The following is a 20,314-nucleotide window of genomic DNA, read 5'->3' as shown; positions in this document are numbered from 1 at the left end:
ATTGGACAGCAGAGATTGGACCTTTTTTGTATCCAGACAGGATCGATTTCAGAATTAAATGTATTCCAAGATTGATCAAGATCAAGAAGTTTATTGCATGCATAATTCTTTTGGAAAATATTTTTGCCGGATGCCATTTTTTGTGTTCTATGCTTTCGCCACAAGAGGGCGTAAGTACTCTGATGCTGAGAAATAGGGACTGCAGAAGAAGCGAGAGGAGCGAGAGAGAGAATGAGAGAAGAAGAATGCAGAGTTGATGTTCCAGAGCGAGTTGTACTCAAGATGTACTAAAGGTGCACTAAAGATGTACTAAAGATGCACTAAAGATGTACTAAAGATGCACTAAAGATGTACTAAAGATGTACTAAAGATGTACTAAAGATGTTCTGATAAAGTTAAGTGGTTGGAACTGCTACTGCCTTCTTATTTCCAACCAACACCACACCATTCCTGATGCAACTCTCTGCATTTATCCGGGCTTGAGACCGGCACAAGGGAGAAACTAGCAATGCTACGTTAGCTCCTGCTAACCGCACTACCCGTACTACCATGAGGCTGCATTGCCCGGTATGGTTTGATTTGTATCTTTGATGTTCATCATCTTTTATTTGATCTATATCTCTGATGTTCATCATCTTTTATTTGATCTGTATCTTTGATGTTCATCATCTTTTATTTGATGTTCATCATCTTTTATTTGATGTTCATCATCTTTTATTTGATTTGTATCTTTGATGTTCATCATCTTTTAATTTGATCTTTGATCAGTGATTGAACAGCTGTGATTGGACAGCAAAGAATGAACCTTTTTTGTATCGAGACAGGATGGATCTCAGAATTAAATGTGTTCCAAGATTGATCAAGAAGTTGATTGCATGCTTAATTTCTTTGGAAAATATTTACGCCGGATGCCTGGATACAAAGAACACCTCCCCGTCGGGGAACTGAACCCCGGTCTTCCACGTGACAGGCGGAGATACTGTCCACTATACTAACGAGGAAGACACAGACGTGCAAGGTGACGCCCGCTGTGAAAGTATTTTGTTTTTTTTAATACACGGCGGTCCGCCAAGTTTGGACAGTCGTGTTTATATACTGTCCTTTTCGCCACAGCTTTCGTCTACGGCCATACCACTCTGAACACGCCCGATCTCGTCCGATCTCGGAAGCTAAGCAGGGTCGGGCCTGGTTAGTACTTGGATGGGAGACCGCCTGGGAATACCAGGTGCCGTGAGCTTTTCCTCATCCCTGAGGCTGCGGGCAAACAAAATGGAATTTTTTCATCCAAAAGTCGGAAATCAAGATGGTTGTCAATTTGAAGACTTGTGATTGATGACTTTCCTTGAGCAGTTGATTGATTTCATAGGTTGATTTTATTTATTTATTTATTTTTAATGACACAAGCATGGATGACGCCAGAGTAAAATGACCACGTGTGGTTATATATATAAAATTGTGCTTCCTTTGATTTTTAGATATTTTATTTGATCTGTATATTTGATGTTCATCATCTTTTAATTTGATCTTTGATCAGTGATTGAACAGCTGCGATTGGACAGCAGAGATTGGACCTTTTTTGTATCCAGACAGGATCGATTTCAGAATTAAATGTATTCCAAGATTGATCAAGATCAAGAAGTTTATTGCATGCATAATTCTTTTGGAAAATATTTTCGCCGGATGCCATTTTTTGTGTTCTATGCTTTCGCCACAAGAGGGCGTAAGTACTCTGATGCTGAGAAATAGGGACTGCAGAAGAAGCGAGAGGAGCGAGAGAGAGAATGAGAGAAGAAGAATGCAGAGTTGATGTTCCAGAGCGAGTTGTACTCAAGATGTACTAAAGGTGCACTAAATATGTACTAAAGATGCACTAAAGATGTACTAAAGATGCACTAAAGATGTACTAAAGATGTACTAAAGATGTACTAAAGATGTTCTGATAAAGTTAAGTGGTTGGAACTGCTACTGCCTTCTTATTTCCAACCAACACCACACCATTCCTGATGCAACTCTCTGCATTTATCCGGGCTTGAGACCGGCACAAGGGAGATACTAGCAATGCTACGTTAGCTCCTGCTAACCGCACTACCGGTACTACCATGAGGCTGCATTGCCCGGTATGGTTTGATTTGTATCTTTGATGTTCATCATCTTTTATTTGATCTATATCTCTGATGTTCATCATCTTTTATTTGATCTGTATCTTTGATGTTCATCATCTTTTATTTGATCTGTATCTTTGATGTTCATCATCTTTTATTTGATTTGTATCTTTGATGTTCATCATCTTTTAATTTGATCTTTGATCAGTGATTGAACAGCTGTGATTGGACAGCAAAGAATGAACCTTTTTGTATCGAGACAGGATGGATCTCAGAATTAAATGTGTTCCAATATTGATCAAGAAGTTGATTGCATGCTTAATTTATTTGGAAAATATTTACGCCGGATGCCTGGATACAAAGAACATCTCCCCGTCGGGGAACCGAACCCCGGTCTTCCGCGTGACAGGCGGAGATACAAGGTGACGCCCGCTGGGAAAGTATTTGTTTTTTTTAATACACGGCGGTCCGCTGAGTTTGGACAGTCGTGTTTATATACTGTCCTTTTCGCCGCAGCTTTAGTCTACGGCCATACCACTCTGAACACGCCCGATCTCGTCCGATCTCGGAAGCTAAGCAGGGTCGGGCCTGGTTAGTACTTGGATGGGAGACCGCCTGGGAATACCAGGTGCCGTAAGCTTTTCCTCATCCCTGAGGCTGCGGGCAAACAAAATGGAATTTTTTCTTCCAAAAGTCGGAAATCAAGATGGTTGTCAATTTGAAGACTTGTGATTGATGACTTTCCTTGAGCAGTTGATTGATTTCATAGGTTGATTTTATTTATTTATTTTTAATGACACAAGCATGGATGACGCCAGAGTAAAATGACCATGTGTGATTATATATATAAAATTGTGCTTCCTTTGATTTTTAGATATTTTATTTGATTTGTATATTTGATGTTCATCATCTTTTAATTTGATCTTTGATCAGTGATTGAACAGCTGCGATTGGACAGCAGAGATTGGACCTTTTTTGTATCCAGACAGGATCGATTTCAGAATTAAATGTATTCCAAGATTGATCAAGATCAAGAAGTTTATTGCATGCATAATTCTTTTGGAAAATATTTTCGCCGGATGCCATTTTTTGTGTTCTATGCTTTCGCCACAAGAGGGCGTAAGTACTCTGATGCTGAGAAATAGGGACTGCAGAAGAAGCGAGAGGAGCGAGAGAGAGAATGAGAGAAGAAGAATGCAGAGTTGATGTTCCAGTGCGAGTTGTACTCAAGATGTACTAAAGGTGCACTAAAGATGTACTAAAGATGCACTAAAGATGTACTAAAGATGTACTAAAGATGTACTAAAGATGTTCTGATAAAGTTAAGTGGTTGGAACTGCTACTGCCTTCTTATTTCCAACCAACACCACACCATTCCTGATGCAACTCTCTGCATTTATCCGGGCTTGAGACCGGCACAAGGGAGATACTAGCAATGCTACGTTAGCTCCTGCTAACCGCACTACCGGTACTACCATGAGGCTGCATTGCCCGGTATGGTTTGATTTGTATCTTTGATGTTCATCATCTTTTATTTGATCTATATCTCTGATGTTCATCATCTTTTATTTGATCTGTATCTTTGATGTTCATCATCTTTTATTTGATCTGTATCTTTGATGTTCATCATCTTTTATTTGATTTGTATCTTTGATGTTCATCATCTTTTAATTTGATCTTTGATCAGTGATTGAACAGCTGTGATTGGACAGCAAAGAATGAACCTTTTTGTATCGAGACAGGATGGATCTCAGAATTAAATGTGTTCCAAGATTGATCAAGAAGTTGATTGCATGCTTAATTTCTTTGGAAAATCTTTACGCCGGATGCCTGGATACAAAGAACATCTCCCCGTCGGGGAACGGAACCCCGGTCTTCCGCGTGACAGGCGGAGATACAAGGTGACGCCCGCTGGGAAAGTATTTTTTTTTTGTTATACACGGCGCTCCGCCGAGTTTGGACAGTCGTGTTTATATACTTCCTTTTCGCCGCAGCTTTCGTCTACGGCCATACCACTCTGAACACGCCCGATCTCGTCAGATCTCGGAAGCTGAGCGGGGTCGGGCCTGGTTAGTACTTGGATGGGAGACCGCCTGGGAATACCAGGTGCAGTAAGCTTTTCCTCATCCCTGAGGCTGCGGGCAAACAAAATGGAATTTTTTCATCCAAAAGTCGGAAATCAAGATGGTTGTCAATTTGAAGACTTGTGATTGATGACTTTCCTTGAGCAGTTGATTGATTTCATAGGTTGATTTTATTTATTTATTTTTAATGACACAAGCATGGATGACGCCAGAGTAAAATGACCATGTGTGATTATATATATAAAATTGTGCTTCCTTTGATTTGTAGATATTTTATTTGATCTGTATATTTGATGTTCATCATCTTTTAATTTGATCTTTGATCAGTGATTGAACAGCTGCGATTGGACAGCAGAGATTGGACCTTTTTTGTATCCAGACAGGATCGATTTCAGAATTAAATGTATTCCAAGATGATCAAGATCAAGAAGTTTATTGCATGCATAATTATTTTGGAAAATATTTTCGCCGGATGCCATTTTTTGTGTTCTATGCTTTCGCCACAAGAGGGCGTAAGTACTCTGATGCTGAGAAATAGGGACTGCAGAAGAAGCGAGAGGAGTGAGAGAGAGAATGAGAGAAGAAGAATGCAGAGTTGATGTTCCAGAGCGAGTTGTACTCAAGATGTACTAAAGGTGCACTAAAGATGTACTAAAGATGTACTAAAGATGTACTAAAGATGTTCTGATAAAGTTAAGTGGTTGGAACTGCTACTGCCTTCTTATTTCCAACCAACACCACACCATTCCTGATGCAACTCTCTGCATTTATCCGGGCTTGAGACCGGCACAAGGGAGATACTAGCAATGCTACGTTAGCTCCTGCTAACCGCACTACCCGTACTACCATGAGGCTGCATTGCCCTGTATGGTTTGATTTGTATCTTTGATGTTCATCATCTTTTATTTGATCTGTATCTTTGATGTTCATCATCTTTTATTTGATCTGTATCTTTGATGTTCATCATCTTTTATTTGATTTGTATCTTTGATGTTCATCATCTTTCAATTTGATCTTTGATCAGTGATTGAACAGCTGTGATTGGACAGCAAAGAATGAACCTTTTTGTAACGAGACAGGATGGATCTCAGAATTAAATGTGTTCCAAGATTGATCAAGACGTTGATTGCATGCTTAATTTATTTGGAAAATATTTACGCCGGATGCCTGGATACAAAGAACATCTCCCTGTCGGGGAACTGAGCCCCGGTCTTCCGCGTGACAGGCGGAGATACAAGGTGACGCCCGCTGGGAAAGTATTCTTTTTTTTGGAATACACGGCGGTCCGCCGAGTTTGGACAGTCGTGTTTATATACTGTCCTTTTCGCCGCGGCTTTCGTCTACGACCATACCACTCTGAACATGCCCGATCTCGTTTGATCTCGGAAGCTAAGCAGGGTCGGGCCTGGTTAGTACTTGGATGGGAGACCGCCTGGGAATACCAGGTGCCGTAAGCTTTTCCTCATCCCTGAGGCTGCGAGCAAACAAAATGGAATTTTTTCATCCAAAAGTCGGAAATCAAGATGGTTGTCAATTTGAAGACTTGTGATTGATGACTTTCCTTGAGCAGTTGATTGATTTCATAGGTTGATTTTATTTATTTATTTATTTTTAATGACACAAGCATGGATGACGCCAGAGTAAAATGACCATGTGTGATTATATATATAAAATTGTGCTTCCTTTGATTTTTAGATATTTTATTTGATCTGTATATTTGATGTTCATCATCTTTTAATTTGATCTTTGATCAGTGACTGAACAGCTGCGATTGGACAGCAGAGATTGGACCTTTTTTGTATCCAGACAGGATCGATTTCAGAATTAAATGTATTCCAAGATGATCAAGATCAAGAAGTTTAATGCATGAATAATTCTTTTGGAAAATATTTTCGCCGGATGCCATTTTTGTGTTCTATGCTTTCGCCACAAGAGGGCGTAAGTACTCTGATGCTGAGAAATAGGGACTGCAGAAGAAGCGAGAGGAGCGAGAGAGAGAATGAGAGAAGAAGAATGCAGAGTTGATGTTCCAGTGCGAGTTGTACTCAAGATGTACTAAAGATGCACTAACGATGTACTAAAGATGTACTAAAGATGTACTAAAGATGTACTAAAGATGTTCTGATAAAGTTAAGTGGTTGGAACTGCTACTGCCTTCTTATTTCCAACCAACACCACACCATTCCTGATGCAACTCTCTGCATTTATCCGGGCTTGAGACCGGCACAAGGGAGAAACTAGCAATGCTACGTTAGCTCCTGCTAACCGCACTACCGGTACTACCATGAGGCTGCATTGCCCTGTATGGTTTGATTTGTATCTTTGATATTCATCATCTTTTATTTGATCTGTATCTTTGATGTTCATCATCTTTTATTTGATCTGTATCTTTGATGTCCATCATCTTTTATTTGATTTGTATCTTTGATGTTCATCATCTTTTAATTTGATCTTTGATCAGTGATTGAACAGCTGTGATTGGACAGCAAAGAATGAACCTTTTTTGTATCGAGACAGGATGGATCTCAGAATTAAATGTGTTCCAAGATTGATCAAGATCAAGAAGTTTATTGCATGAATAATTCTTTTGGAAAATATTTTCGCCGGATGCCATTTTTTGTGTTCTATGCTTTCGCCACAAGAGGGCGAAAGTACTCTGATGCTGAGAAATAGGGACTGCAGAAGAAGCGAGAGGAGCGAGAGAGAGAATGAGAGAAGAAGAATGCAGAGTTGATGTTCCAGTGCGAGTTGTACTCAAGATGTACTAAAGATGCACTAAAGATGTACTAAAGATGTACTAAAGATGCACTAAAGATGCACTAAAGATGCACTAAAGATGTACTAAAGATGCACTAAAGATGTACTAAAGATGTACTAAAGATGCACTAAAGATGCACTAAAGATGCACTAAAGATGTACTAAAGATGTACTAAAGATGCACTAAAGATGCACTAAAGATGTACTAAAGATGCACTAAAGATGCACTAAAGATGTACTAAAGATCCAATAAAAATGTACTAAAGATGTACTAAAGATGTTCCAGCGCGAGTTGTACTAAAGGTCAAGATCAAGAAGTTGATTGCATGCTTAATTCCTTTGGAAAGTATTTACGCCAGACACCTGGATACAAAGAACATCTCCCCGTTGGGGAATCTAACCCCAGTCTTCCGCGTGACAGGCGGAGATACTGTCCACTATACTAACGAGGAAGACAAATACGCGCAAGGTGATGCCCGCTGGGAAAGTATTTTGTTTTTTTAGATACACAGCGGTCCGCTGAGTTTGGACAGTCGTGTTTATATACTGTCCTTTTCGCTGCGGTTTTCGTCTACGGCCATACCACTCCGAACACGCCCGATCTCGCCCGATCTCGTCCGATCTCGGGGATAAGCTTTTCCTCATCCCTGAGGCTGCGGGCAAACAAAATGGAATTTTTTCATCCAAAAGTCGGAAATCAAGATGGTTGTCAATTTGAAGACTTGTGATTAATGACTTTTCTTGAGCTCACTGCATTTAGAGGGAGGGATGACAGGCTGAAGGCACAGTAGCATAGCATAGGAGCAAAGCATAGTTAGCTCTGGCTAAACCTTCCTTTACACAGGATGAGCTGATAGACTCATCTGGGTCAGTTGTTTCCCTGCCAGCGCTGTCCATGGGCTGAAACATCACGAAAAACCTGAGATTCCAGGAAGCCAGTTTTATCTTTCTAGTTTGGTCCTCAACTGCACAGAAATTAATCAAATGAGTTAGATCCAGAGGGATAAATTCTTTCATTTTGTCTCCATGACCTCAGCTCAAATTGTTACTCTTAAATTGTATTTTACAAATTCAAATCATTGTTCTGAATAAATCAATTCTTACATGGTAAAGCTCCACTTGATCCGTGGAATACGATTTCAGCTATGAGAGAGCTTTGTGTGTTTCACTGCTGTGGTGGAGACCCATCAAGAGGTGGAGGAATACGCTAGTCTTCACGATGACGACTTGCCTCTTCCCCTGGGCACATTTGGAGCGGCAGCACCCCCTCCCCTGGAGGGGAAAAGGGAAAACGTCCAGAGTTTCAAAACATCAAAGCATACAGGCATTACACAATACCAAACCATTGTGAACTCAAAGCATAACATCAAATCAAAGCAGCATTGCACGGTGGTTCTTACTGTTGTCGGAGGTGCCGAACCCCACCAGTTTCATATGCACATTCGCCAAACCCATCTTTAGTGGGGAAAAAAATAAAATGTGATTTCTTTCAAATTCAAGACATATTTATATGATTTTTTTTAATGGTGCATAAAATGAACCGTGTGTGATCATCATCAAAGTGTGGGTGCCCGGGAGGTGGTGGAGAGCCGGGTTGTGTCGGTTGGGCCTCGCCGGACTGGGGCCAGAGTGTGGGTGCCCTGGAGGTGGTGGAGAGACGGGTTGTAGCGGTCTGGCCTCGCCGGACTGGGGCCAGAGTGTGGGTGACTTGGAGGTGGTGGAGAGACGGGTTGTGGTGGTCTGGCCTTGCCGGACGGGGGCCAGAGTGTGGGTGCCTGGGAGGTGGTGGAGAGCCGGGTTGTGTCGGTCGGGCATCCCCGGACTGGGGCCAGAATGTGGGGTAGGGGGGGGCATCTCCCTCTTCAGCCCAGCGTGGGTGAGGTGAGGTCGGGCAGTGTTCTGCGACGGGTGGGTGGGCCTTGGGAGATGGGCAGAGAGGGAGAGAGGGAGAGGAGGGACATCCAGGATCCACCCTGTCAAGACCAAAATGATCAACAGGGTATAATATAGTCAATGTGAGCTTCGGACCACAAGCCGAGTTTGAATCAGCAGCTTTTCCTATGGTCAGCATGTGTCTGCACCACGACCTGAGGGATAGGCTTCAGGCAGTTGGCACCTGCGCCAAACGAACCGGGCTCATCGCTTCTCGGCCTTTTGGCTAAGATCAAGTGTAGTATCTGTTCTTATCAGCTTAATATCTGATATGTCCTCTATTAGAGGATACCATATTAAGCAGATTTTTAGAACTGGGAGCTGAGAAAGGGGCTTGCCTCACTCGCTCTGCGCATTGACCTGGTATTGCAGTGCTGCCAGGGACGGTGCACCCTCCTCCTGCCTTGTGTAAAACCAATGACTGTTGCATGCTGACTGGAGATCAGTGTGGGTGATATTCTGAGATGAACCAGGACTGAAAGTCTTGTTGTCAGAAATGGGGTCGGTCTGACTTTCAATGAGAGGTAGATCGCTCTTGCTTCACTTCAGATCGTATAAATCTTTCGCCTTTTACTAAAGACTTCCGTGGAGTGGAACAACGAGAGTTGAAGCCAATTTTTTACGCCCCGCTAAAGTGGGGTGTCCTTTCCCTGTGAAAAAAAGTATTTGTTATTTCCGATTAAGTGTAGTGTAGTGTACACGTGGCTGACGTGGGACGCAATCCTTCTTATATGCACTGTAGGCCTTTGATCAACTTGTGCTTTGATGTTAGAATTTTAACATTAAATCTATGGCTGCAGCATGGATCAGTGTTTCTCACTGACGGCAGCGTCTTCTTCAACTGCTCAGGAGGCGATGCACCGCCTTGATGGACAAATAATTTTCCTGCTGTGTCATAAAGCAAACACATCGTGTTTGACTCCAGATGTGGTCAAAAACAAGATCCTTCATGAGCTCACTGCATTTAGAGGGAGGGATGACAGGCTGAAGGCACAGTAGCATAGCATAGGAGCAAAGCATAGTTAGCTCTGGCTAAACCTTCCTTTACACAGGATGAGCTGATAGACTCATCTGGGTCAGTTGTTTCCCTGCCAGTGCTGTCCATGGGCTGAAACATCACGGAAAACCTGAGATTCCAGGAAGCCAGTTTTATCTTTCTAGTTTGGTCCTTAACTGCACAGAAATGAGTCAAATGAGTTAGATCCAGAGGGATCAATTCTTTCATTTTGTCTCCATGACCTCAGCTCAAATTGTTACTCTTAAATTGTATTTTACAAATTCAAATCATTGTTCTGAATAAATCAATATTTACATCGTAAAGCTCCACTTGATCCGTGGAATACGATTTCAGCTATGAGAGAGCTTTGTGTGTTTCACTGCTGTGGTCGAAACCCGTCAAGAGGTGGAGGAATACGCTAGTCTTCACGATGACGCCTTGCCTCTTCCCCTGGGCACATTTGGAGCGGCAGCACCCCCTGGGCTCATCGCTTCTCGGCCTTTTGGCTAAGACAGTGATCACTCCTTGGCAGTAAGGTCTTTCCAAATTATTGGAAAAATCCCTTAGCTTGAGAGGAGGATATTGTTCCATTTCTGTGTTAATTTGTTGTATTTTGGACATTACTTGCTTGTTTGCACTTTTTCCACTTGCACTTTAGGTCTACCTCAAGGTGAGTTTTAACATTTTTTATATTTTACATTGTATTTTACCTGTTTTTAGCTAATTTATTGTTTTTAGTGGTGCCTCTCGCCATGTCGGCTGCACGTGCCGGCATGCGGAGGCACCACAGTGTGCGTTTTAAGTTCAGGGAGGAGGGTGGGAGGCTCCTGGGGATGTCAAGGCTAGACTTCTCCAGGAAGCTAATCCAGCAGGCCCTAGGTTTTCAGCCAGATGACCTCCATTGTATTTTGACCCTCCCTTTTAACAAAGGTTTTGACGTAAGTTTTATGTCCGATTTATTATTGAAACAGTTTTGGATGAAGTATGAAAATGTGAAGACCCAGTTCTCTGTGTTCGAAATTGAGAAACTGACTGACAATAGCCTTAAAACGGTTATTGTCAGGATGTTCAATGAAATGGTGAACGCAGGAGACATTTTGGTTTGGCTGGGTAGATACTGCACGGTCAAAGGACAGGCTACCAAAGTGAGGGATGTGGATGGCATTTGGAACTGTGCCTGGAGGGTCCCCATTCAACAATGGGAGGACCCTCAGGGCTTCCAGGGCCTGAAGCATCTCCCGTCCATGATAGTCCTGGGAAACGACCGGGGCTACATCCATTATCAAGGACAGCCCAAGCTGTGCCACAAGTGTGGTGAGCATGGGCACCTTGCTGAGGCGTGTCCGCACATCATTTGTGGTAAATGTAGAGAGATTGGGCATACATTTGAGGAATGTACCAATGGCAGAAAGTGTAATCTCTGTGGAGTCACTACCCATCTCTTCAGGGATTGCCCAAACTCGTTTGCTAACAAATTGAAGGCCAGACCGACAATGACCGACACACCTGCGGAAAATGGCGGCAAAGTGCTGATTGAAGGGGCGGGGCTGGGAAATTCAAACTTCCCGCCAAAACTGGTGATTGGAGGAGAGCCCGGTGAGGCGGGAAAAGGGGAGGGGCCTGAACTCAACCCAGCAGAGGGAGCTGAGGAGCCTGCCGTGGCGAGCCAGGCAGCTGGGGAGCCTGCTGGGGAGAGTCAGGCAGATGGTGGAGCTGGACCTAGCTCTTCCGGTGAGGACTCCACTGGAAGTCTTATCACAGTGAGTAAAGAGGGGTCCGGTGAAACCTGCCTCCCCAATGCCCAGCCCTGTTATAAGAGGACTGCATCGGAACTGTCGAGCTCTGAGGCTGAGGAAGCCTTGGAGAAGAGGGGAAGGGCTGAGCCAGGCTCTCACAGTTCCTCTGTGGAGCAGGACGAAGCCCCCCCCTCCGGTTCACCAGGTCAGTGTTCCTTCCTAACAATTGCACTGCAATCAACTCCATTGGAACGGCGAGCAGATATTGCTTTCCAGAGGACAGGATCTCAAAGTTCACCTCCCGACTGTGAGGATATTATGACATGAGATCCTGTTACAATATTGGCGGACACGTACGACTAGGTTTAGTGTTTTAATTATTTATTGTCTTTTAAAATGTTGTACCTGTTTTTAATAACCATATTCATGACCCTCACCTTCACGACAATTAATGTCAGGAGTGTGAAGTCGAGGGTGAGGGCACAGAGTATTTTATCCTTCCTTTACAATTTTAAGTCAGATGTGATTTTAATTCAAGAATGCAACCTTCCGTTTTTAAAGAGGTACGCGCAGTGGGAGGAGATGTGGCCACTCCCGTCTATATGGAGCGGATCAGACGAAAACAAGAATGACGGAGTGGCCATTTTAGTAAAAAATCCTCAGATTGTGGTGAAGGGCAGCACTGTGGTGAGACACGGTCGGGCACTTTTAGCACATTTGACTTTTATGGAACAGGATTTTAACCTCTTAAATGTTTATGGTTTTAATGACAAAAACGACAGGTACGACCTTTTAGAAGACCTGCAGTCCCACATGCTAGGTAGGGCGCCATTAGTTGTAGGGGGTGATTTTAATTGTATCTTGAGCAGGCAGGATAGGAAGAGAGCAGGGACAGATTTTAAAATAGACAAGACGTCGGTTTTACTTCAGGGAATTTGCAAGGATTTTAAGCTGACTGACTGCTTTAGATCCATGCATCCCAGAGAGGAGGGCTTCACCTGGACCAGTGGTGACGGCACCAGAGCCTCTCGCATCGATTACATTTTTACCCGGGGTTGCCCACCCACCGATGCTAGATTAATCCCTGTTTTCTTCTCAGATCACTCGATGCTGACCTGCACCCTCTCACTCTCTTCAGGTGTGACTGTAGGGACGGGTCTGTGGAAGCTCAACTGCTCTCTTCTAGAAGATAGGGAGTTAGTTAGTCAGTACAGGGAGCAGTACACAATGTGGCAGACCCTCCAAGACTTCTACGATACACGAGCACTATGGTGGGAAATGGTTAAAAAAAGGACCCAGACTTTCTTTAGGCAGGCAGGTAAGAGAAAGAAAGATAGGGAAAACAGACGCATGATGGGACTGCAGAAAAGACTGCAGCGTTATTTTAGATTAACTTTACAAGGTTTGGATTTTAGTGAGGAGGTAAAATATATTAAGCGTGAAATGTCAATTTTAGCAGATAACCACAGTAAAGGTGTCATTTTAAGAAGCAGGGAGAAGCAGCTAGAGGAAGGGGAAAAGTGCACGCAATACTTCTTTAAAAAGATTTTAAATAAAAGAGGGGCAATTTTAAAACTAAAGGACCCTAACGGATGCACTTTTAATACTTCCAAAGAAATACGAGAGCATATAGAAAGCTTTTATTCTGAATTGTATAGAGAAAAACCTGTTTTTATTGACACCTTGAATGAAGTTTTAGATTCCACTGAACAGGTTTTAAGTGACAGTGTGCTTTTATCCCAAGATTTTAACATGCTTGAGTTAAATAAATCCGTACAAGCTTTTACGAAAGGGAAGTCCCCAGGACAAGACGGACTTCCCTTGGAATTTTATTTGACATTTTGGGATCTTTTAGCACCTGACTTACTGACTGTTTTTATGGAATTCGAACGACTAGATCGGCTACCTGACAGTTTTAGGACAGGGATAGTGACCCTCCTATTTAAAAACAAAGACAAGACTGACATTAGAAACTGGAGACCAATCACGCTTTTAAACTTTGACTGTAAACTTTTTAGCAAACTTTTAGCAGTTCGGATGTCCCTTGTTTTAGAAGACTTGATTCACCCGGATCAAGCCTGTGCCGTCCCGGGGAGGAAGATCACCGACAGCCTCGTACTGATCCGAGACACCATCTGTTTTGCGAGAGACAGGAATATTCGGTTAGTTGTTTTAAACCTAGATTTTGAGAAAGCCTTCGATCGGGTCTCGCACCAGTACCTGTTCCAGGTACTGCAAAAAATGGGGTTTCCAGGGAGGTTTATAGCTTGGGTGGGATTGCTGTACAAAGACATCACCAGCAAATTCATGGTTAACGGGGATCCTACAAAAGCAGTGGAGATTAACTGCGGTGTCCGTCAGGGTTGTCCGTTATCCGCTCTCCTCTATGTAATCTGCATCGAACCGCTGGCACAGGTCTTGAGAAGGGACCCACAAATCCACGGGGTGGTAGTACCAGGGTCCGGGGGACTGAGCAGCAAATGCGTTTTATACATGGATGACATCAACGTTTTATGCACTGACCTTTTATCTGTCAACCGGACCCTGGACTTGACTGACTGGTTTGGGCGGGCTTCTGGTTCCAAACTGAACAGAAGCAAGACGCTAGCCCAATTTTATGGCCCTTGGACACCGACTGAACGTACAGGACTGCCCCTGACTGTGACTCAGACTGACCAAAAGATTCTGGGGATTAAATTTGACAGGGATGGGGGAGGGCATACAAATTGGCCAGACGTGGTAGGGAAAGTTAGGCAGAGACTGGGGTATTGGGGACTAAGGGAACTGACTATGGAAGGGAAGGTTTTAATCATTAAAGCCGTGATTTTACCTTTGCTTTTATTGGTCAGTTCTGTTTTTACCCCTCCGAGGAGAGTGATTTTAGACCTGGAACGAGCCATTTTTTATTTTTTATGGGGATCCAAGTGGGAAAGGTTGAGGAGAGGTGTGGTAAAAAGGCCAAAGGAGAAAGGAGGCAAGGGGGTTCCAGACCTGACCTTGTTTTTAACGTCCTTGTACACCACAGCGCACATTGGAGCAGCCACAGCCCCATCCAGAAACCCAAAAACTGCGGCCATGGCACGCTTCTGGATGGGGTCCTACCTCAGACACTTAAAGATTTTACCCACTGATCTTAAAGTTCCTGTGTCTTTTAACCTGCCACCAGCCTACACGGCGATTAAAAATTTCTTAACGAATTTTAATCTGGAACATGAGGAGTTGTCGGTTTTAACCAGCCATCGCTCTCTTTTATGTGTTGTGCAGGAGCGCGAGCCGGTGAGTCCAGTGCGGGGGCTTGCACTCGGCGAACCCCAAACAGTTTGGCGCAACGTGAACCATCCTGCTCTTCCAAACAAGCTCCGGGATCTGTCTTGGATGGTGGCCCACGAGATCCTCCCGGTCAGGTCCGTAATGCACTCCCGGGGGATGGCGAGACTATCGATCTGCCCCCGACCGGGTTGTGGCGCCCCGGAGTCGGTGAGGCATCTGCTCTGGGAGTGCGGCGCTGCTGTGGACCTGTGGGAAATGGCCAGCTCTTTGAATTTCCCGTACTTGCCAGCAAGGGAGGTCCTCACTGCACAACTGGTCCTCTACGGAGTGAACCAAAAACAAGTGCCTGCAAAAGAACATGCAAAGCAGTGGCTCGCCATCACCGCCATCAAAGACGCCATCTGGACCTCCAGAAACTTGCTGGCAAGGAAGCACATGCAGATCCCCCCCGTGGCTGCGTTCCGGATGGCGGCAGCAACCGTCAAAGCAGCTGAAGCTGCAGGCGGAAGGCTGCGGACGCAGCCACAAAGAAGAATCGCCTCTGTGCCCATTCGGACGAAGGAGCTGGACCCACGAAAATAAGGACACAGCAGCGGCGGCCTGGCTCTCCGGGTGAGGCAGGCGGGAAGGAGCACGAGGGCGGGGGATCTCCTCTGGGCACCGGGGCAGGACCCCGACAGACCGGCTGTTTGGAGGAGCAGGATGAGTTCCCCTTGGTAGGGACTCACTGCGCTCCGGCACAAACTGAAAGATCAGCAGAGCCTTTTAAACAATGCACTCCTCTTTTAAAGACTGTTTTAAGGATATTTGACACAGTTTTAACTTGTATAAGATCATCTTTTCAAAAACACTTTTATCTGTATAACCCCTTTTAAGGCAGAACTTTAATGTCTTAGATGTGTTTTTACAGAATTGTGTTCACATACTATATGAAAAGAATTATATGAATGTATATATATGAATATTAAGTGTCAATAAAACTTTTCGAAAAAAAAAAAAAACAAAAATCTGTTCTTATCAGTTTAATATCTGATATGTCCTCTATTAGAGGATACCATATTAAGCAGATTTTTAGAACTGGGAGCTGAGAAAGGGGCTTGCCTCACTCGCTCTGCGCATTGACCTGGTATTGCAGTGCTGCCAGGGATGGTGCACCCTCCTCCTGCCTTGTGTAAAACTAATGACTGTTGCATGCTGACTGGAGATCAGTGCGGGTGATATTCTGAGATGAACCAGGACTGAAAGTCTTGTTGTCAGAAATGGGGTCGGTCTGACTTTCAATGAGAGGTAGATCGCTCTTGCTTCACTTCAGATCGTATAAATCTTTCGCCTTTTACTAAAGATTTCCGTGGAGTGGAACAACGAGAGTTGAAGCCAATTTTTTACGCCCCGCTAAAGTGGGGTGTCCTTTCCCTGTGAAAAAAAGTATTTGTTATTTCCGATTAAGTGTAGTGTAGTGTACACGTGGCTGATGTGGGACGCAATCCTTCTTATATGCACTGTAGGCCTTTGATCAACTTGTGCTTTGATGTTAGAATTTTAACATTAAATCTATGGCTGCAGCATGGATCAGTGTTTCTCACTGACGGCAGCGTCTTCTTCAACTGCTCAGGAGGCGATGCACCGCCTTGATGGACAAATAATTTTCCTGCTGTGTCATAAAGCAAACACATCGTGTTTGACTCCAGATGTGGTCAAAAACAAGATCCTTCATGAGCTCACTGCATTTAGAGGGAGGGATGACAGGCTGAAGGCACAGTAGCATAGCATAGGAGCAAAGCATAGTTAGCTCTGGCTAAACCTTCCTTTACACAGGATGAGCTGATAGACTCATCTGGGTCAGTTGTTTCCCTGCCAGTGCTGTCCATGGGCTGAAACATCACGGAAAACCTGAGATTCCAGGAAGCCAGTTTTATCTTTCTAGTTTGGTCCTCAACTGCACAGAAATGAGTCAAATGAGTTAGATCCAGAGGGATCAATTCTTTCATTTTGTCTCCATGACCTCAGCTCAAATTGTTACTCTTAAATTGTATTTTACAAATTCAAATCATTGTTCTGAATAAATCAATTTTTACATCGTAAAGCTCCACTTGATCCGTGGAATACGATTTCAGCTATGAGAGAGCTTTGTGTGTTTCACTGCTGTGGTCGAAACCCGTCAAGAGGTGGAGGAATACGCTAGTCTTCACGATGACGCCTTGCCTCTTCCCCTGGGCACATTTGGAGCGGCAGCACCCCCTCCCCTGGAGGGGAAAAGGGAAAACGTCCAGAGTTTCAAAACATCAAAGCATACAGGCATTACACAATACCAAACCATTGTGAACTCAAAGCATAACATCAAAGCAAAGCAGCATTGCACGGTGGTTCTTACTGTTGTCGGAGGTGCCGAACCCCACCAGTTTCATATGCACATTCGCCGAACCCATCTTTAGTGGGGAAAAAAATAAAATGTGATTTCTTTCAAATTCAAGACATATTTATATGATTTTTTTTAATGGTGCATAAAATGAACCGTGTGTGATCATCATCAAAGTGTGGGTGCCCGGGAGGTGGTGGAGAGCCGGGTTGTGTCGGTCGGGCCTCGCCGGACTGGGGCCAGAGTGTGGGTGCCCTGGAGGTGGTGGAGAGACGGGTTGTAGCGGTCTGGCCTCGCCGGACGGGGGCCAGAGTGTGGGTGCCCTGGAGGTGGTGGAGATACGGGTTGTGGCGGTCTGGCCTTGCCGGACGGGGGCCAGAGTGTGGGTGCCTGGGAGGTGGTGGAGAGCCGGGTTGTGTCGGTCGGGCATCCCCGGACTGGGGCCAGAATGTGGGGTAGGGGGGGGGCATCTCCCTCTTCAGCCCAGCGTGGGTGAGGTGAGGTCGGGCAGTGTTCTGCCTTGGGTGGGCCTTGGGAGATGGGCAGAGAGGGAGAGAGGGAGAGGAGGGACATCCAGGATCCATCCTGTCAAGACCAAAATGATCAACAGGGTTTAATATAGTCAATGTGAGCTTTGGACCACAAGCCGAGTTTGAATCAGCAGCTTTTACTATGGTCAGCATGTGTCTGCACCACGACCTGAGGGATAGGTTTCAGGCAGTTGGCACCTGCGCCAAACGAGCTGGGCTCATCGCTTCTCGGCCTTTTGGCTAAGATCAAGTGTAGTATCTGTTCTTATCAGTTTAATATCTGATATGTCCTCTATTAGAGGATATCATATTAAGCAGATTTTTAGAGCTGGGAGCTGAGAAAGGGGCTTGCCTCACTCGCTCTGCGCATTGACCTGGTATTGCAGTGCTGCCAGGGACGGTGCACCCTCCTCCTGCCTTGTGTAAAACCAATGACTGTTGCAAGCTGACTGGAGATCAGTGCGGGTGATATTCTGAGATGAACCAGGACTGAAAGTCTTGTTGTCAGAAATGGGGTCGGTCTGACTTTCAATGAGAGGTAGATCGCTCTTGCTTCACTTCAGATCGTATAAATCTTTCGCCTTTTACTAAAGATTTCCGTGGAGTGGAACAACGAGAGTTGAAGCCAATTTTTTACGCCCCGCTAAAGTGGGGTGTCCTTTCCCTGTGAAAAAAAGTATTTGTTATTTCCGATTAAGTGTAGTGTAGTGTACACGTGGCTGATGTGGGACGCAATCCTTCTTATATGCACTGTAGGCCTTTGATCAACTTGTGCTTTGATGTTAGAATTTTAACATTAAATCTATGGCTGCAGCATGGATCAGTGTTTCTCACTGACGGCAGCGTCTTCTTCAACTGCTCAGGAGGCGATGCACCGCCTTGATGGACAAATAATTTTCCTGCTGTGTCATAAAGCAAACACATCGTGTTTGACTCCAGATGTGGTCAAAAACAAGATCCTTCATGAGCTCACTGCATTTAGAGGGAGGGATGACAGGCTGAAGGCACAGTAGCATAGCATAGGAGCAAAGCATAGTTAGCTCTGGCTAAACCTTCCTTTACACAGGATGAGCTGATAGACTCATCTGGGTCAGTTGTTTCCCTGCCAGTGCTGTCCATGGGCTGAAACATCACGGAAAACCTGAGATTCCAGGAAGCCAGTTTTATCTTTCTAGTTTGGTCCTCAACTGCACAGAAATGAGTCAAATGAGTTAGATCCAGAGGGATCAATTCTTTCATTTTGTCTCCATGACCTCAGCTCAAATTGTTACTCTTAAATTGTATTTTACAAATTCAAATCATTGTTCTGAATAAATCAATTTTTACATCGTAAAGCTCCACTTGATCCGTGGAATACGATTTCAGCTATGAGAGAGCTTTGTGTGTTTCACTGCTGTGGTCGAAACCCGTCAAGAGGTGGAGGAATACGCTAGTCTTCACGATGACGCCTTGCCTCTTCCCCTGGGCACATTTGGAGCGGCAGCACCCCCTCCCCTGGAGGGGTAAAGGGAAAACGTCCAGAGTTTCAAAACATCAAAGCATACAGGCATTACACAATACCAAACCATTGTGAACTCAAAGCATAACATCAAAGCAAAGCAGCATTGCACGGTGGTTCTTACTGTTGTCGGAGGTGCCGAACCCCACCAGTTTCATATGCACATTCGCCGAACCCATCTTTAGTGGGGAAAAAAATAAAATGTGATTTCTTTCAAATTCAAGACATATTTATATGATTTTTTTTAATGGTGCATAAAATGAACCGTGTGTGATCATCATCAAAGTGTGGGTGCCCGGGAGGTGGTGGAGAGCCGGGTTGTGTCGGTCGGGCCTCGCCGGACTGGGGCCAGAGTGTGGGTGCCCTGGAGGTGGTGGAGAGACGGGTTGTAGCGGTCTGGCCTCGCCGGACGGGGGCCAGAGTGTGGGTGCCCTGGAGGTGGTGGAGATACGGGTTGTGGCGGTCTGGCCTTGCCGGACGGGGGCCAGAGTGTGGGTGCCTGGGAGGTGGTGGAGAGCCGGGTTGTGTCGGTCGGGCATCCCCGGACTGGGGCCAGAATGTGGGGTAGGGGGGGGCATCTCCCTCTTCAGCCCAGCGTGGGTGAGGTGAGGTCGGGCAGTGTTCTGCCTTGGGTGGGCCTTGGGAGATGGGCAGAGAGGGAGAGAGGGAGAGGAGGGACATCCAGGATCCATCCTGTCAAGACCAAAATGATCAACAGGGTTTAATATAGTCAATGTGAGCTTTGGACCACAAGCCGAGTTTAAATCAGCAGCTTTTACTATGGTCAGCATGTGTCTGCACCACGACCTGAGGGATAGGTTTCAGGCAGTTGGCACCTGCGCCAAACGAGCTGGGCTCATCGCTTCTCGGCCTTTTGGCTGAGATCAAGTGTGGTATCTGCTCTTATCAGTTTAATATCTGATATGTCCTCTATTAGAGGATACCATATTAAGCAGATTTTTAGAACTGGGAGCTGAGAAAGGGGCTTGCCTCACTCGCTCTGCGCATTGACCTGGTATTGCAGTGCTGCCAGGGATGGTGCACCCTCCTCC

At 44.9% G+C, this 20,314-nt stretch overlaps 11 non-coding genes across 11 annotated transcripts; all 11 read left to right on the top strand.

The window, feature by feature from the left end:
• The first annotated feature begins 1,118 nt into the window (after positions 1 to 1,118).
• Positions 1,119 to 1,237, top strand: LOC137912473 (5S ribosomal RNA). The gene has a single exon (XR_011106330.1). It is a non-coding gene; the product is annotated as a 5S ribosomal RNA (ribosomal RNA).
• A 1,386-nt stretch (positions 1,238 to 2,623) lies between these two features.
• Positions 2,624 to 2,742, top strand: LOC137912420 (5S ribosomal RNA). Its single transcript, XR_011106279.1, has one exon. It is a non-coding gene; the product is annotated as a 5S ribosomal RNA (ribosomal RNA).
• Positions 2,743 to 4,101: 1,359 nt separating this feature from the next.
• Positions 4,102 to 4,220, top strand: LOC137912339 (5S ribosomal RNA). The gene has a single exon (XR_011106216.1). It is a non-coding gene; the product is annotated as a 5S ribosomal RNA (ribosomal RNA).
• Positions 4,221 to 5,524: 1,304 nt separating this feature from the next.
• LOC137912325 (5S ribosomal RNA) lies at positions 5,525 to 5,643 on the top strand. The gene has a single exon (XR_011106203.1). It is a non-coding gene; the product is annotated as a 5S ribosomal RNA (ribosomal RNA).
• Positions 5,644 to 9,081: 3,438 nt separating this feature from the next.
• LOC137912374 (U2 spliceosomal RNA) lies at positions 9,082 to 9,272 on the top strand. The gene has a single exon (XR_011106249.1). It is a non-coding gene; the product is annotated as a U2 spliceosomal RNA (small nuclear RNA).
• A 133-nt stretch (positions 9,273 to 9,405) lies between these two features.
• LOC137912461 (U5 spliceosomal RNA) lies at positions 9,406 to 9,516 on the top strand. Its single transcript, XR_011106318.1, has one exon. It is a non-coding gene; the product is annotated as a U5 spliceosomal RNA (small nuclear RNA).
• A 6,338-nt stretch (positions 9,517 to 15,854) lies between these two features.
• Positions 15,855 to 16,038, top strand: LOC137912399 (U2 spliceosomal RNA). Its single transcript, XR_011106266.1, has one exon. It is a non-coding gene; the product is annotated as a U2 spliceosomal RNA (small nuclear RNA).
• Positions 16,039 to 16,171: 133 nt separating this feature from the next.
• LOC137912446 (U5 spliceosomal RNA) lies at positions 16,172 to 16,282 on the top strand. Its single transcript, XR_011106303.1, has one exon. It is a non-coding gene; the product is annotated as a U5 spliceosomal RNA (small nuclear RNA).
• Positions 16,283 to 17,984: 1,702 nt separating this feature from the next.
• On the top strand, positions 17,985 to 18,175 carry LOC137912351 (U2 spliceosomal RNA). Its single transcript, XR_011106227.1, has one exon. It is a non-coding gene; the product is annotated as a U2 spliceosomal RNA (small nuclear RNA).
• A 133-nt stretch (positions 18,176 to 18,308) lies between these two features.
• LOC137912445 (U5 spliceosomal RNA) lies at positions 18,309 to 18,419 on the top strand. Its single transcript, XR_011106302.1, has one exon. It is a non-coding gene; the product is annotated as a U5 spliceosomal RNA (small nuclear RNA).
• A 1,701-nt stretch (positions 18,420 to 20,120) lies between these two features.
• Positions 20,121 to 20,311, top strand: LOC137912390 (U2 spliceosomal RNA). Its single transcript, XR_011106264.1, has one exon. It is a non-coding gene; the product is annotated as a U2 spliceosomal RNA (small nuclear RNA).
• The last annotated feature ends 3 nt before the right edge of the window (positions 20,312 to 20,314 follow it).

The sequence above is a fragment of the Brachionichthys hirsutus genome, unplaced genomic scaffold (assembly GCF_040956055.1).
Source record: "Brachionichthys hirsutus isolate HB-005 unplaced genomic scaffold, CSIRO-AGI_Bhir_v1 contig_1145, whole genome shotgun sequence".
NCBI lineage: Eukaryota > Metazoa > Chordata > Actinopteri > Lophiiformes > Brachionichthyidae > Brachionichthys > Brachionichthys hirsutus.
Note: the sequence above shows the minus strand (reverse complement) of the source record. Positions and strands in the feature narration are given on the sequence as shown.